Genomic DNA, 18,683 nt, shown 5'->3' on the forward strand with positions numbered 1-18,683 from the left:
AAAACAACAGGAGATTGGTTAAATACTTATAAAGCAAGCTGTAGAATACATAACAATTATCATGGAGAATACACTATATGTTGTATGAAAAGAGTTATAAAACAGTGAGGATAGCAAAATACCTTATTTTTATAAATTAATCCATTTGTATTAATTCTCTAACCAGATATCCTCCAAATCTCTAAACTCCAAGCCCATCAATTGCAAAAGTTGTCCAAATTTTCACTTCATTCAGTTACACAGAAGTTATTGTTGGTTTTTCATTTTTTTAAAGAAACGGTAGTCTATGTAGAGTAGCACTTCGTATACTACTAAAGCATGCATAAAAATCACTTAGAGACTCTTAGAACTTGAGATTGCTGGACCCCTCCCCCTGCCCCATAGAGTCAATTCTGCCTTATAAGACAGGGTAGAACTAAGTAGAAAGCATTATTTCACCAAAGAGCAAGAGGGCCAGGAATTTGTACTTCTAAAGGTACTGCTGATGCTGATGCAGGTACTCACCTTGTGGGCCCCACTCATATATCTCTAGAGTGGCATGTGCTAACTGAGACACCAAGAAGAAAATTAAGCTAGATGAACTAAGTAGGAAAAACGTTGCCCAGTATGCACTGAATTAGTTTCACTTGTCTTAAAACAAGCAGCCTTCTAGTAAGGTGTTGGCTAAGTCCGACAGAAGCAGCACACCATCCTGTGTGATCCAAGGACTATAAATAATTAAATCCAAGACCAGGGGAGGAAACAATATTAAAGCTTAAATTCTGAGCACCTAGTTTGCAGGTTATGGATGAAAATCAAAGTCCAAAATCTATTCACAGGGTCCCCCCCCCTGGATTAAACCTACCATTCACAAGGGAGGGGAATTGAATAGCCTTGCAATCAGAATGCATTAGAAAGTGGATTAACACGGATGTAGTTAGGTTATACGCTGGGCTGCAAACCAAAAAGTCTTGAGTTCAAAACTAGCAGCTGCTCTATCAGAGAGATATGAGACTTTCTACTTCCATAAAAGTTAGTCTTAGAAACCCACAAGGACAATTCTACTCTGTCCTTTAAGGTTGCCAGGAATTGTGATTGACTCAATATCAGTAAGATTTTTATTTTAGGTAAGGTTAAAATTTAACACTTCATCACTTGTTCTTCCTTTTGACCCATTTTTAATTTGTTCTAGTTTTTAATAGTTTCTGCTCTTTTTGATTGAGGTTTTTCTATTTTATTGTTCTATTTTTCTGTTTTTGTTTTATTTTTCTATGTATAAAGTCTAGAATAGGTGTATTCACAGAGGCACTGACTGGACTAATGATTTCTCAGGTATGGCAAAAGAGGTTGAGTGAAAGTGGAGAGCTAATAACAAGAAGTACAAGAAAGAAGAAAAATGTTTAAAATTGACTATAGTGACAACTGCACAACTCTTTAATATGATTAAACCACTGAATTATGTCAACAATAAAACTATTTTTAAAAAAGAAATTACTTATTTTTTCACAACAGGCAAACAGAGCTCACCAGGATTCAGAAAGAAAATTCATAATCAAAATTAATTTTAAAAAGCAAGAAAATGTTTAAAGTCAATAATCTGAAAGTAACTGGCATATAAGGGTACTTGGCAAATGTGGTAAACTAATGAATACAGTGACTGAGAAAATCAAAGGCCTTGAATATCATGCTGAGAAGTTTGACCCTTTGTAAATTTTAAGGAAGTGTCAATTTATGCATCTGGCAGTGCGAGGTTGCACACAAAGGAAAAAGCCTCTCTGGGTTCTAAGCCTAACCTAAACCAAGATCTATAAATCTGTCTTAGCACACCTTCCCATATTTGTATTTTCTATTCTTACAATGAAACAGATCTCTGGTACATGTTACTATATGGCTACAAAGCAAATCCCTGTGGGTAGCTGTCATTTAAAATATAGTCAAACTCACTCCTCTCTAGATGGGCTATTGGTTTCATCGATCACAAATACTTTTTTCTTACAAATAACTACATGGAATGTCATTACCAGTGAATATAGAGAATGGAAATGTTTAATAAGAGAAGTTGGCACTAGTTTATTTCTGAACTCTTAAGCAACTCTGGGGACACTGTTGGGTAAGTGTTGGACTGTTAACTGCAAGGCCAGCAGTTCAAACATAGTACCTGTTAGGCAGGAGAAAGATGAGGCTAGTTGATCTTCTGAAGATTTACAGCCTCAGAAACTCTACACAGACAGGGTTTAAGTGAGAATCAACTTGATGGTAATGGGATATTTTTACTGCTGTTCTCTTGCCTTATGTCAAGTACTCCATAACATCTTAAAACAACAGAAAGAAGTTGAAATGGTATGTCCTAAGGAGATGCCACATGCTTCAAAAACAATTAAAAATTTAAAAATCACATTAAAAAGACACCAGAAATCATATTTAATGAACAGTTTATTCGCCACCCTATACATAAAGTTCATGACTAAAACAACTTGAACAACTCTTATCAATGTACCATTAACAACTCTACCTCACCAACAAAAATTCAAGGATTTCATTTTCCTCCTACGTAAATGAATAAAAATCTAACCCTAAAATAAAATTCAAAATGAAATCATCAAAATCAAAGTTTTCACAGCCCAAACTATTGCTTTTTAAAATACCAAAAACTTTTAGCTTTTACATAATTCCTATATGGATTTCACTCAAATGAAAATTCAGCATGGGGGGAGGAAGGGGAAAAAAATTAGGAGCTGATACCAAGGGCTCAAATAGAAAATGTTTTGAGAATGATAATGGCAACAGATGTACAAATGTGCTTGATATAATGTGATAAGAGTTGTACGAGTCCCCAATAAAATGATTTAAAAAATAAAAATTCAGCTCAGGTTTTAAATACTCATATCAATAAAAGATAATTATTTTCAATAGACTGTAATCCTACACATAGGCACTCCCATAATTAAGAACGAGTTCCATTTCTTTAAATTTGTACATTAAGTCAGGCTTAAGTACTATGCATATCTACCAAACCTCAAAACCCATCCTATGCTACAAAGGTGATTCTGACGCACAGTGAGACTAGATAGGCTTCTGAGGCCAAAAACAAAAATTCACGGGAGCCCCCAGTCTTTTTCACACAGTAGCTGGTTATTTTGAACCACCTCCCTTGTGATTAGCAAATCCACACTTAGCCAATAGCTCTAGGTTCCTATGTAACAACACTCAAATGTTTGTCTAGGGATCTACAGTATACCTTTCTATGTATAAAAACACTTCTAGACACACTAATCATAAAAAAATGTTTATGTTTCACAAAGTAGCTAGCACGTGTCTGTTATTAGGAGCCATGGTATGATGTAGGAGGGGGAGATGAGGGCTTTGCTGAGGCTGGACAGCCAGTGTGGTGTTGAGCTTAACCTCATGCCCTCCCTCCCCTGGCTGCAGCAACCTCTTCCCTCCCACATCCAGACTCATTTTCCCCACCATCCCCCAGGAGACTAGCTCCCATTTGGGCTGAGGTAAGAATGAACTAGGGATAACTGGGGTGAAAGATCACCAAGAGGCACCCACTGGTGATGTGGAGTCAAGCCAAATTTGAGCCCGCAGCCTCCCGCTCCATTCAAGGTCCAACTGGACCAGTCCCAAATAGATCCCTTGATAGTTCTAAGCTGCAGTAGAGGCACCCCACCACTGCCCACTCAGTGCACCCACCCTTCTGGGCTTGGATCAATGCAGGTGTCCCAGGGACAGGGGAGTGGTGCACACCCATGAGCCACAGCTGTACAAGTCACGAGGGCAAGGCACTCTACTCCTTGTGCACTGTCTCTGAATTGGTGTTCAAGGAAAGGCGTATGTGGGTTGGTTCCTAAGTACACATATACGTAAGACATTCATAGCCTGAGGATCTCTTGCACCTAAATACACTCAAACGCAACTTGTTCCAAGTTCTATTGTTGTGTGCCGCAGACAGGCTATAGTCAGTTCCAACTCATAGCAACCCTATGTACAACAGAAGCACCACCCGGTACTGAGTCATCCTCACAATGTTGTTCTTCTGTTTGAGCCCATTGCTGCAGCCACTGTCAGTCCAGCTCATCAAGGATATTCCTCTTTTGCACTGCCCTTCAACTTGACTAAATAAAAGATAACTGAATTATTACTACAAAGAAATGTTCAAGTTTTAATTGTTAAAAAACGGACAGGTATCTGTCCCTATCACTTCTTCAGCTATTAAAATAAGATACAATCCTATTTTCCAGAGCATTCTGCATGATAGCATGCTAATTTACATGCCTGATCTATGGTCAGAAGAGATTCACCAGAGGCTTTAATCCACGTGTATTCCCCTTCACCTTGTTTAAATTTTAAAGAAGTAATAAAATGGGTCAAAAGGAGATAAAATGATTAAATATTGCATTTTAACATAAAACTGCATCAGTCATAATCTACTCCACAATGCTGTGTGACAACCAGGCTACTCACATTCCTTCACTCTGTTCAGAAGGGATTCACTGGAGGTCTACTACTCCATGAATGGACCTTGCAAATGGGGTTTGGCTTCCAAGGTCAACCATAGTCATTGTGTTCACAATTTAAACTGATACCAGGAATGCTTATTAACAAACTTCAATATGCAGATGACACAACCTTGTTTGCCAAAAATGAGGACAACTTGAAGCACTTGTTGATGAAGATTGCATCCTTCAATATGGATTACAATTCATTGTAAAGATAAAAATCCCCACAACTAGCCAATAGGTAATATCATGATAAAAGCAGAAAAGGTTGAAGTCCAGGAGTTTGTCTTACTTGGATCCACAATCAAAGCTAATGGAAACAAAGTCAAGAAATCAAAAGATGCATTGCACTGGGCGAATCTTCCGCATAAGACCTCTTTATATAATATTGAAAAGCAATGGGAATTGCTTTGGGGAATAAGGTGCACCTGACTCAAGCAACGGTATTTTAAATAGCCTCATCAGATGTGTGTGAAAGTTGGACAATGGATAAGGAAGAATGAAGAAGCATCGATGCATTTGAATTGTGGTGCTAGAGAATACGGAATGTATCATGGATTGCTAAAAGGAAAAACAGGTCTGTCTTGAAAGGAGTAAGGCCAGAGTGCTCCTTAAATACAAGGATAGCAACACTTGGTCTTACATACTTTGGACATATTGTCAGGAGAGACTGGTCTCTGGAGAAGGGCATCCACTTGGTAAAGTGGAGAGACAGGAAAAAAGAGGAAGACCTTCAATGAGATGGATGGACACCATGGCTCCAACAATGCGCTCAGGCATAGAACAATTGTGAGGATGGCATAGGTCTGGGCAACGTTTCATTATGTCAGGGTCACTATGAGTGGGAACCAACGGGACAGTATCTATTAACAGTAACAACCATTCCCTCTTGTTAAGAGTTACCACCTTGAAACCCCAGTTGTAATCCGTTCCATGGGGTTGCTATGAGTCAAAACATGTTTAGTGCTTCCATTCTATCACCTAGTTCTATGTAAGGTATCTGTGGTCTTAAAGCTTTCAATTAGCTACCATGCAAGGTACACAAGTTGTCCCGTTGCCTGGAGCAAAGGAGGAAAGAGAGTCAGGAATAGAAGGATATGGAATGTGCAGCTGATTGCTACCTGGAACATCTACCTCCTGTGACAGGAGACCATAGGAATTAGATGGCGCCTGGCTACCATTACTGAACATTTTGATCAAAGATCCTATAAAACAATCCTGATCAAAAAGGAGAAAATACAGAATTTCAAATTCTGATGGATTTGAAACTTCCCATTATGTTTATAGCTGGATTCTTGAACCTGTTGCCCTGAGATAATCTTTAAATTTTTAAGCCAAAAATATCCCCTGGACTTATTAGAACCCAACAACAGTTTAACTTAACTAGTAAAAATGTCTGCTTTGAGCATTGAGTTCTTTGAATAACCTACCGTATACACTTGAATATAAGCTGACCCTAGTATAAGCCAAGGCACCTAATTATTACCTGGGAAACTAGGAAAAAACTGATTGACTTGAGTATAAGCGTAGGGTGGAAAATGCAGAAGCTATTGGTGTTTCAATAATCAAATGAAAATAAAATTACTGAATATTGAGACATCAGTGGGGTAATGTATTTAAATATTTAAATACAAAACATAAATAAAAGGACAAGTCATTTAACATTAGTAAACCAGCACAGTTAAGTGGAAAATAGGTTCAACAAAAACAATAAGATATCAACAATGATACCTTAAGAGAACTATTCCCTGAGCTCAATCAGCAGCCCAGCTAAAATGTAAAGTGTTAAAATCCTTCAAAACTGAATTCCTCATCATCATCATCCATATCCCAATGCAGAGCTTCAGCTGGTGTGAGGTCATCAAAGACACTATCCTCACTGAGATTGCCGTCATCACCATCACTGCTGTCATTTTCATACAAAGCAGTCTTCACTGCCATCCATAGCACTACTAATACTACATTTCTGGAAGGCATGTCGCACCATGCCTTCTGGAATGTCTTCCCATGCATCTCAAACCCACTTTGCTATTAACTCTATGGCAGGCTTCATGAGATTTCCTCCTTTTGTTAGTTGGGCTTGACCAGATGACATCCACTCATGTCACATCCTTCACACACGGTCTTTAAAAGGCTTATTCAAAGATACATCCAGAGGCTGCAATACAGATATAAACCCACCTGGAATAACAGCTAAAGTAACTTTACTAGATTTTGCCAATTTTTTTTATGTCATCTGAACATATCCCAACCAAGTAACGATGGCTTTTTCTTTATGACTGTTCCTGGTCGTCAGTTCCAAATTTCTTCCAGCCATTTTTTTGTTCCGTCTTCATTCACCCAACCTTTAACATGTGCACGCACAGTAATTCTTGGTGGAAAATTGATTTTAGGCAAGATCTTTCTTTTAAAAATAATGATAGGACACAGCTTAGTTCCATTAGCCAAACATGATCGAACAACTGTTGTAAAGTGTTTTTTTCATTTCCTGTGGTTTTGAGAAAAATGTTTTTTTCTCCTAAACTTGCCACAGTTCTGTTGCTTGGAAGATCAAAAGTCATCAAGTTTCATCTATATTCCCAATATCTGCGAGGTCATAATTATAAATCATTCTTTGTTTTATAACAAATGACTGGAATGACAATTTTTTTTCTTCAAGGTCTTGTGGCAATTTCTGGGAAATCTTTGTTCTTTGTCTCAAACATAGTAGGCCAAACCTGTCCATGAAGCAGTTACACCATCCTGCTGATGCAGCAAATTTTTCAATGCCTGTTTTGTATTTGTCATCCTTAGCCATTTTTAGAGCATGTATGCGGAATCCATGCACGTTACACAGTAACCATTTTGAAAACACTCCATAACCCATTTATGCATTTCACTCTCTAGAGCCCCATAAAAAGGCATTAAACCATGACGAGCTTTTTTAGCTTTTGGAATCTGTTCCAAGTCAGCCTTCATTTTCCGCCACTCCCTCACTTGCTTTTCGTCAACACAGAATTCCATACTTGCAATACTGTTATTGCTCTCTTCTGCTCCTGACGCAACCTTCATTTTTAAACCAGCCTCACATGACCAGCGTTTTTGTTCAAGAGTATCTATTTCCAATAGGATAAAAAACAAGACTTTGAAAAAGAACTTTTATGGTAATTCCCCCCAACATGTTAGCTGGGAGGAGGGGGGTAGTCTGTGCGGGCAGGGGATGCAGGATGTGAATTAACAGAGACCAGAGGGGAGAGACGGAGCGCAGATAGACAGATCCTTACCAGTTCAGCTGCCCGCGTAAGTGAATCACTACAGGTGCTTCTGCAAATTGGAGCCATCCACGCCATATGATGGCTCTGATTGGTTAGATGGGAGTAAACATTCAAAGCCCTGTAGTGTCAGCGGTGTTTTGAATGAACAGTGGAGAAACGGCAATCACCCGTGAGATAACAGACGCTCATCTCGTTACCTGGGGGGGCCCCAGCGAGATGTTACACCTCACTGGGGAACCACTGACCTGTGTATAAGCCAAACCCCAGTTTTTCAGCACATTTTTTGTGCCGAAAACTCAGCTTATGCACACGTACATACGGTATATGGAACAAAAATGACAGAATCAACTTGAAAGATTAGCTGGAACCCTTAAAGGCAGTGAATTTGTTAACAGGGGAACTGTTCAGAAAAGGAAGGGGAAGATGTAATCAATGTTAATAAATTATATATATAAAAACGGTTGAATTGGTGTATGTTTTGCTGTGTATATTCTCAGCAATATAATTAGATACCAAAAATGACTAATATCTATAGAAAATGGATAAGGATAGTTGAATTAAAAATCCAGGGATCCATCAAGAAATAGAATCTATTGACAGTAAAATTTTAATCTTGTGATGGAAAGTATTTAAAAGAGCAACGGACCTAAATCACAGTTTCAGTATGTAATCTGGGCTAGTGACTAGAAGATCAAAGTACATGAGATTTACAAGAATGAAAAGATATGCCACAGGCTGGAAAAAGACATCGGCAAAACATATCTCATAAGAGACAGATTCAGAATATACAACAAAAAAAACTTAAACTCAACAAGAAAAGAAACAACCCAATTACAAAATGGGCAAAGATCTGAATAGACATCTCGCTGAAGGACATGCAGATGGCATCATATATCATTAGAGAACTGCAAAATCAAAGAACGAGAAAAGACATCCAAATTGTAAAAATTAAAAATTATTTGCAGATGGCATGCTCCTATACATAGAAATGACCAAAGGTTCAACAAGAAAGCTACTAGAATTAATAATTGAATTCGGCAAAGTTGCAGAGTATAAGATCAACACAGGTCAGCTGTGTTTCTACAAAACATCCGTGAATACCCTGAAAAAGAAATTAAGAAAATGATTCCCTTTACAATAACACCCAAAAAAATTTTCCCTAGAAATAGACTTATTCAAGGAAAGGGTGTTATACAATGAAAACTATAAAAAACATTGCTAAAAGGAATTAAAGAAGACCTAAGTAAATGAAATACATCTAATGTTCACGGAATGGGGGAATTAATATTGTTAAGATATCAATACTGCCAGGATGAATCAACAGATTCAGCTTAATTCTTTGTAAGTACAAAAAAGCCAATTTTCAAATGTAAATGTAATGTCAAAATCATCAATTTCAAAACTCAAGTTGCCAAAACCATCTTGAAAAAGAACACAATAGGAGGACTCACACTCCTTGATTTCAAAAGTTACTACAAAGCTACTGTTACAAACAACACAGTGTGGTACTAGCAAAAAACCAGGCCATCCAGGTGGTTCTGACTCACTGCAAGGCAAAGAGGGTCAGAAGTAGACCTGTGCTCCAGTGTCTTCGACAGCTGATTCTTTTAGCATAGATCAACAGGGCTTTCTCCAGCGTGCCTCTTCACAGACTCAAACTTCTAACCTGTCCCGTTAGCAGCTAAACACTAACTGTTTGCACCACATAGGAACTCCCAGTACTACTACAGGGAGATCTATAGATCAACAAAACACAAACCCATAATCCCAATGACCAAATGATGTTCAACAGGAATGGTAAATTCATTCAATTAAGAACTTTTTTGTCTCTTCAATAAATAGTGCTAGGAAAACCTATTTCCACATGTGAAAGCATGAAGCTGGGTGTTCAACATCACTTAGGAATATGCAAATCAAAACCATGTGGTAGTCCTTGGCTATCTATCATCAAAAACCAGAAAATAACAAGTGAAGATGTAGAAAAACTGGAATCCTTGTTCACTGCTGGGAATAATATAACATGCTGCAACACTGTGGGAAAGTTTGATGATTCCACAGAAAATTAAACACAGAAATAGCATTTGATCCAGCAAGTCTATTAGCTATGCACTAAAAAAAATTTAAACAAGGACTACAGTAGATATTTGTAAATCAATAGTCAGTGTAGCATTATCCACAACAACAACAAAAAAAAACCCCTCAAGTTCCATAGCAGATGAATGGATAAACAAAATGTGATAAATACACACACTGGAATATTGTCATAAAAAGGAATGAAGTTCTGATATAGGTTAGAATATAGATGAACTTGAAAACATTATGCTCAAGTGCAGTAAGTGAGTAACAAACAAACATTGTGTAATCTCATGTGTGAATTATCTCGAGAAGCAAATGCAGAGACGAAAGTGGATTGATGGTTACCAGGACCTGGGAGGGAAGTGCCTTCCTACTCAAAAGTGGCTTTCTTTCTGTTAAAAGTGATGAAAAATTTTGGTAATAGATGGTGAGGGTAACACAACACTGTAAATGCAACTAATGTCACTGAATTATATACTTACAAATGATTAAAATGGCACATTTTACATTATATATTATTTTGCCACATTGTATTACTTCAAAAAAACACAAGATACCACAATCTGTTTCACTTTGTCAGTGAGTCTAACTCATAACAAATCCACAGGACAGAATGGGACTGTCCTTACTCCATCTTAGTATACAAGGAAGCTTATTATGTAGGGATAACTCAAGTTGCATGAGCTCAAATGTTATAAAGTCCCTGTCTCTAACAGTTCCTACCTTTCGGTAAATAGTAAAGAAAAAATAAAATTCATACTATAAATACAGAAAGAAAAAAAGAAAAGAAAATATAGCTGGGTTACGTAAGTTCCACTTAAGAAGCAAATACAGTTTGAGGGGAAATCCATAATGGAAAAAGGCAGAAATCGAGTATTGTAAAGATGATACAACATCATCTCTTCTTCCCTGATTACTACAAAACACATAATTCAACAGGATCCTCAAGGATGTTCCTGGCATCAGCCTTCCAGCAAGACCTTTCATCACCACAATCGTTATTTCCAGCTGAACTTCAAAGGGAAACATAAAAAAGCTACTCTGGTAGGTGGCTGCTGCGATAATCACTCTTAGTATCTCCCACAGATCCAAGAATACAAAAGCCGACTTACACATTAAGACCAAATACCAGTCACCATTCTCAGCAGTTTATTTTTAAGCTTAAGACATCCAGAAAACATAATTTTAAAACAAGTTTTATAGATACAGCTTTGGTTATCAAGACAAATTCATACAAAAAAGTAACACATCTGAAACTCAACGAATGACCCTTCACTCAGTTCTCGTAAAAAAAAAAAAGAGGATAAAGACAAGTGTAGAATGACAATCCTAAAAGTACATACTAACAAATATTCCCCTTTGTCCACCTCTACCAACTACAGCTTTCAGTCAAAACACAAAATCCTAAGTGATTTCCTAAGAACTAGTATGAAGGAAAATAAATCAAATATATTACATTGGGAAAACCTGCTGCAAAAGACATCTTTAAATGTTTTAACTCAAAAATACCACTTTAATGACTAAGGTGCACCTGAGGAAAGCCATGGTTATTTTCTGTTGCAATTTATGCAAAAGCTAACCAATGGACAAAGGAATAGAGAAGAATTGTCTCATCTGAATTATGGATCTTGGCTCAAAGCAGGTAAGACCAGAAAGATGTTTCACCTGTGTTTTATGAACTATGCAAAGGCATTCAGCTGTGTGGGTCATAACAAACTATGGTCAACACTGCAAAGAATGGGAATTCCAGAATACTTTAATGAGCTCATGTAAAAATTGTACATAGACCAAAAGGCAGACATTCAAATAGAACAGGGCATATTTTTTTTGTTTTAAAATAAGGGTGTATCAGGGTTTTATCATTTCACCATACCAGGTGGCTTCAAAAAATTCATTATATTTTCACTCAATTTTTTTGAAACCCCCCCCCTTTATTCAAGCTGTTTGGCAAGCAAACAATGTGAGAAACTAGACTATATGAAGAACATGGCCTAAGGGTTGGAGGAAGACTCATTAATACCTGTTGATATATAGATGACACAATCTTGCTTGTAGAAAGCTACGAGGACTTGAAGTACTTACTGATGACAATTAAGGACTACAGCCTGGAGTATGCACTATACACTCTTGAATATTAAACAAAAATCCTCACAAGTGGACCAATATGAATGACAAAAGGCAGAAAGGCTGAAGGTGTCAAGGATTTCATTTTTCTTAGTTCCACAAGCAATGCCCATGGTAGCAGCAATCAAGAAATCAAATGACATATTGCAATAGAAAAATCCATTGCAAAAGATCACTATAGTGAATTGTTTTTAAATGTTATTTTGGGGATTAAGGTATGCCTAGCTCAAGTCATGGTATTTTCTATTGTCTCATATGCATGTGAAAGCTTTACATGAATAAGAAAGACTGAAGAACTGAAGCCTTTCATTACAGTATTGCTAAATACTGAAATAATACATAACCACAGACTTCCAGAACAATGTGTGCTAGAAGAACTACAGCCAGAATGCTCCTTACAAGCAAAGATGGCAAAAATTCGCCTCGCATAATTTGGACATATTATCAGGAGGGACCAGTCCCTGGAGAAGGAAGGGAATCATGCTTGGTAAAGTAGAGGATCCTGAAAAAAAAAATGAATCCACAATGAGATGGACTGACACATTAGCTGCAACACACTCGCATACACCTATCTACTATTGTGAAAAGGGGGCAAGACCATGTTTCATTATGTTATAGTTATGATATCACTGAATTAAGAGACTTGACAGCACTTAACAGCATCTTACACCTATTAACTCAATTAACTCACTGTAATCTTATGAAATGACAAGTTACATTGGGTAAACCTGCTGCCCAACACTTCTTTAGTGTTGAAAATCAGGGAGATTAAGGATTAAAGTGCTCCTGACCCACGCCATAGTATTTTCTATCACCCATATGCAAGTGAAATTTGGACACTGACTAAGACCAGAAGAAACGATGCATTTGAATTGTGGTGCTGGAAAATATGAAAAGAACCATGGACTGCCAAAGGGACAAGGAGATCTGTCTTGGAAGTATGGCCAGACAGCACTTATAGGCAAGGACAAGGAGACTTCGTCTCACGATATTTTGGACATGTTCGGAAAGTCCCTGGAGAAGGGCATCAGGCTTGGTAAAGGTCAGTGAAAAATGTGAAGGCCCTCGATGAGATGGACTGACACAGTGGCTATAACAATGGGCTCAAGTACAGGACCAATTGTGATGATGGCGCAGGATTGGGCACTGTTTTGTTGTTGTGCATAGGTTCATTATAGGTCAGAATCCACTCGATGGCATCTAACAACAACAATCCTGTGAAGAAACACTGGTGGCTCAGTGAGCTAGGTGCTAGGCTGTGGTCCAAGGACGCCAGCTGCTCTGTGGGGATATGAGGCTGTCTGCTGCAGTAGATTCAGTCCTAGAAACCCTAAATGGGGTTGCTGTGCCACAGAAACAAAAGTGGGTTCCCTTCTCGTTCAGACACTCCTATAAGCCCTAATGTGTAACAGTTTAAACACTGGGTTGCTAACTGTAAAGTCAGTGGTCCACCAGGTGCTAAGGAGAAAAATTGAGCTGACTTGATCTATAAAGATTTAGTCTCAGAATCCAGTTCTACTGTCTGATAAGGTCATTATGAGTCAGAAATGGACTCAAAGGCATTGGGTTTGGTTTTGATTAGCTTATGGGATAGAAGTTTTGGTTTTGTTGTTTTTACAGACGTGCAAATTAAACAACTAAATGGAAATGAAATTGCCTAAGTAAGGTCAGTAGTAGGAGACGTGATGGTATAGTGGTTATGCATTGGGTGACCACCTACAAGGTCAGCAGTTGGACCCACCAGCTGCTTCGTGGGAGAAAGATGAGGCTTTCTAGTCTCATCAAGCGTTTCAGTCACAGAAACACACGGGCAGTTCTATCCTGTTCTATAGGGCTAGTAAAAGCCTAAACTCTTCTAAGCTGTCCTTTGTCCAGAAAAACTGTTCAAATCAGGTATGCTATTCATTATTCAACACATTTCACTAAGAATCTACTATGCGCCAAGTGCAGTAGTTATAGGCATCTAATGGAGGAACATTCTGGAAGCAAATAAAATCAACCTATATGTATGTTGATTTCACCTAGTAATATTCACCTCAGTAAGTGCTATGGAGAAAAACAAAGCAGAATGAAAAAAAAAGATAAAACAAATTGGGATTTTTACTTTAGAAATCAGAGGCTCTGACTTTTGAGCAAGCAGAAAGACCTGGAAGGAGTGCTCCAGCAAAAAAAAAAAAAAAGACAGTGTAGTGTCCCTAATGTAGGAACTATTTGGTTTATTCAAAGAAAAGTACAAGGGCCATGGGGTTGGGTCAAGTGCTTAAGAGTGGAGGTTGGAAGTTGGCAGCTGGGAGATCATATAACACTTTGGTGGGCAATGACAAGGAGTTCAGAATCTATAATAAGAAGCTTTTTAGAGGATTTGAGGAAGACTCCTAACTAGATATAAATCTTTTAAAGATCATTAGGGATGTTATGGAACACTCAGAATGGGAGCAAGAAAAGTCACTATTACAACAGGCAACCAAAAGATACTGGAGCTTAGGCTAGGATTGACGTACTGATTATTAGTGGTATAGCTCCTGAAACAAAAGCTTATGACCTATTACCTCTAAAAATATTTTTTTATACTTGTAAGCCATCTCTTTTCTCCCTCAACTTCACTCCTGACTTGGAAATCAGAGGTTTTTCAATATCCTTATTAGGAGTCCCAGTGATATGTATAGTGGGTTACACTCTGGGTTGCTAGCCACCAGGTCAGCAGCTGGAACTCGTCTTCATTCAGGAAAAAGAGAAGGCTTTCAGCTCCTCTAGATTTACCCCTGTGGGAACCCAGAGGCAGTTCTACCCTGTCTGTAGAACCACTCCGAGTTAGAACTGACTAGATGGCAATGTGACTATCTACATGAATGCTTCAGTTGGACTTTATGGAAGAATTAAAAAAGTAGGCTGGGGTTTTTAGGGTCATTTTTAACTGTTCTAACATGTCTGATTTATATGCCACGTAAGGTTAGCTGGAATTGACTGGATGGCAGTATGCTTTTGGTTTTTGCATATACACTTGTACATTTTTGAAAAGTAAAAGGCTGTAATACTAAAGTTTCATTTTATTCATTTATCACTTTCCATTATCAATGGAAAGGAGCGCTATTGGTGCAGGAGTTAAGCACTCAGCCGGTAATTAAAAGGGCAGTAGTTCAAACCTACCAGCTGCTCCTTGAGAGGAGGAGGCAACTGCTTCCGTAACGATTTATCTTCTCAACGAATAAGAGAAAACACTAAGAGTTGCTATGAGTTGGAATCAAATCAACAGTAATGGGCCTGATTTTGGTGTTTTATCACCTCCTCTATTTAGCTGGAAATCTGGTGGCATACAAAGCTGTCTGCTCCCAGCATGATAAACAGGTTCCTCAGGCTCATTCTAGATTGGGAAGTATAATAAAGAGCTATAACAAAGGGAATATTTATTTATTGACACCTACTTTGTGACATGGACTCATTACATGCCCTATATTTAAGAGCTCATTTCGTTCTCAGCTACTCAGGTAGAAAATGTTTTCACTCTGAGGAAAAAAAACAAAACAAAACAAAAACGAGATGTTAGTATCTTGACCAAAGTCAACAATTAATAATTGGCAGAGCCAGAATTCAAACTCCCATATATCTCCAAAGTTCTAGTGTTTCTCCACTACAGAAGTTATCAAAGAAAAGACAACAAATATATTAAGTATTGTGTTGTCTTTATAACTCCTTACTGATAATTGCAACCCTAGATTTACAGGATATGTCACTTTGAAGCATTTAAATTTACTCAACAAAAAGTACAGGAACCATTTATATTTGCCTCCATTTATGTTTATCTATTTAATGAGACAAATATATTTAAATGCATTTTCTTGTAAGTCTTCTAATCTCAAAATTCTGTGTGGTATACTTATCTCTATAGATACACATCAGTTTGACTCATGTCAATTGATTAATAATTCCAGAAAATCTGTTTCCTTCATGAAAACACTACTTCAGTAATAAATGAAAACAAAATTGATGCATGTATGGATTGTGATAAGAGTTGTATGAGCCCCCAATAAAACGATTAAAAAAGTTTTCAGAAAGTAAACATCAGATGTCAAGGCCAACAACACAGCAGAAGTTGTCATATTGACCCTTATTGTTACAGCGAATCCAGCATCTCACGTTTTATAACATTAAATAATGTAAATGCCATACAAGTATACAATATCACATAGTTTCATTTATAAGTTCATGGTGTATAGTTGCGTTGTTTTTAAAAGAAAGTAAGTTTTTAAGAGAAAACGGGTTTTCATTCACAGGTCAATATGACAATGTGTCCACAGAGATAGGTATATAAGAAACATTGTAAACCTAGTGTTAATTCACTTAAAAGTATGAGTTCTGAAGTTGTGGATGGAGAAAATGGAGTGATTTTATATATTAAATTATTTTGAAAAATTGTTTCCTACTTAACATTTCATAGAAATCAACTCCAGAAGAACATGTCCCCTCCCCTTAGAAACTCCTGTATAGTTTACCATGAAACAGAGGCTAGGAAATCTGAGAAAGGGCAAGCAAAAGTTCCATACAGGCTACACCCTCAACAAACCAGAGAAAAAAAACAACTACCCAGACTCACGGCCATTGAGTGGCCTGCGACTCATTGCAGTCCTGCGAGGACAGGGAAGAACTGCCCCTGTGGGTTTCGGAGACTGTCACGTTTTAACAGGAGTAGAAACCTTTATGTTTCTCTATGGTTAGAGGATGGTTTGAACTGCTGACCTTGCCGGTTAGCCACCCAACACATAATCCATTGTACCACCAAGGCTCCTCAGTCCAGAGAAAACGAAGGTATATCATAACACAAAAGTAGCAAATAAGCCAGCCTAAATCTGGAGAACGGTATCTGGAGGCGGGACTTGAGGTGAGCTTTGAGCAAGCCAGGAAAAAGGCTTGGCTAGTAGGCAGGATCTGCAAGCGCTAGGTGAAAAACAAACCAACAGAAGTTTGGAAAGGTCGGCGACTGCGCCCTGCACCGGAGCCAAGGTGATGGCATATGCCCTATCCTAACCAAACCAGAGAGGAGAATCCTCGGAGCGGAGCAGCCGCAGGGCTGTTACGTAAAAAGGCTGCCAGGTCCTTTCATGGCACTCTCTTCCCCGAAACGAAGCTGCTCCTACCTGAAAACACCATGTGAGAAGACTTGAAGAGGAAATTACTAAACTTATGCCATCTGCAGCACGTTTCTTTGGAAACAAGGGAAAGTCGGTTAAGGAGTAATGCAGGAACGTGTTTTCCTTACACGCAGGCAGCGAGGGCAGGGCAGCCCGTGCCCATCACCCAGTCTAGAGGAGGGCCGACTTCTTTGAACAGCGAGTGCCAGTGCGACAGGGCACTTGTGAGGAAGGGCAGGAGGGAAGATGCCCTGCATATTAAGCAGAGGAGTCACCAGGAAAAAAACGCGTGAATGAAAACTGTCTCGGGATTTTCGCAGCCGATTCCGGGTCCCAAACAGGGGCGGGGGGCGGGACGGAGGGCAAATGACAGCGCTGGGGACCCCGTTGACATTTGGCGAAAGCCTGTGGCACGAACGCCCGGACGCGCGCGTGAATGAATGGCGCGGAACTGAATGGAGCCGAGGCGCCGGCGCAGGAGGACGGAGTTTGCGGCGCGGACGGAGCGGGGCCGGCGGGAGGCGTCCGCGGGCGGGACGCGGGGCGCGCGGAGGAAAGGGCCGCGGGAGCCAGTGGCCCGCGCGCGGCGCTTCCGCCAAGCGGCCGTGTGGGGTCTGGCGGCGGCGGCGGCGGCAGCAGCTGCGCCGAGGCCGGGCCGCGCCATGGCGGAGCGGGAAGGAGAGGTCACGCGTTACATAACCCAGTAGCTGTCGGCGTGAGGGGCGCCGCGGGCAGCGCAGGCCGCCGGCCGCAGTCCCGGCTGGGGGCGCCCCGCCCCCGCGCCGCAGGCCCTCAGCGCTCGGGCCGCCGCCGGCTCCTCTGCGGCACCTCCCGGCGACCCGCGTCCGGTGCCACCCCTCCCCCACGCCCGCCGCCGGCCCGGGGGTCGCTCACCGTCCGTGTCGCCCCAGACCACCATGCCCGGGCACGGCCGCCTCCTCCAGCCTCGCGGGCCCCGGCTGCGACGCCGCACGCTCTCCTCGCCCGCGGCCGGGGGAAGGGAGTCACACTGCCGCGCCGCGCGGCTCTCCACGCTCGCTTCACGTTCGCCGCGGCCGGCCTGCGCGCGCTCCGCGGCGGCTCCCCGCGCTCCCCGGCCCCTCCCCCCTGCGCCGGGCGCGCGCTTTCTGCAGCTCCTCCCCGCCCCTCCCTCTCCCGCGGCCCGGCGCGCGCACCGTGGCTCCTCCCCCGCCCCTCCCGGCTTGCGGCGCTCAGCCCCGCCCGCGCTCCGCGCTCGTCCCTCCGGCTCGTCCTCACCTCCGCGCGGCACACGCGCCCGGCTCGCGCCCCGAACGGGGCGTCCCCGAACGACGGGCGCGGCTCCTCGGAGCGCCGCGTCGGCCGGTCAGCCCCTCTCCGGCCCCGCCCTCCCGCCGCCGACCGGAGGGGGCAGCGCCTCCACGGCACGTGACCGTCTCGCTCGAAGGGGCGGGAAGGCGTTGCGGCGCCGGCCCGCCTCCCGCATCGCGCCGCCTGGTTCCGCCCCGCCCGGCCGCGGCCTGCCGAGCCCGCCCCCCCCCCACGCCTCCCCCCCGCGGCGCTGCGGCTCGCGGTTCCCACACTTCACTGGGCGCTGCGCTCCCTGCAGCCCGGCGACACCGCCCGCCCCGCCCGCGCCCGGC

The 18,683-nt window shown here is 41.2% G+C and overlaps 1 protein-coding gene across 6 annotated transcripts in view; it reads right to left on the minus strand.

Annotated features, from left to right (window-relative positions):
• The window catches only part of REV1 (REV1 DNA directed polymerase), an 88,113-nt gene extending 69,661 nt beyond the window's left edge, over positions 1-18,452 (minus strand). For 2 of the 6 annotated variants that reach the window (XM_075563228.1, XM_075563224.1), the window contains exon 1: positions 17,956-18,142. The gene's annotated coding sequence lies outside the window, so the exon portion shown is untranslated. Of the gene's footprint in view, positions 1-15,357; positions 15,439-17,955; positions 18,143-18,318 lie in introns of those variants that run through there. The other 4 variants (XM_075563227.1, XM_075563225.1, XM_075563230.1 and 1 more) reach the window with 4 other exon arrangements.
• Between the last annotated feature and the right edge of the window lie 231 nt (positions 18,453-18,683).

The sequence above is a fragment of the Tenrec ecaudatus genome, chromosome 11 (assembly GCF_050624435.1).
Source record: "Tenrec ecaudatus isolate mTenEca1 chromosome 11, mTenEca1.hap1, whole genome shotgun sequence".
Classification (NCBI taxonomy): Eukaryota; Metazoa; Chordata; class Mammalia; order Afrosoricida; family Tenrecidae; genus Tenrec; species Tenrec ecaudatus.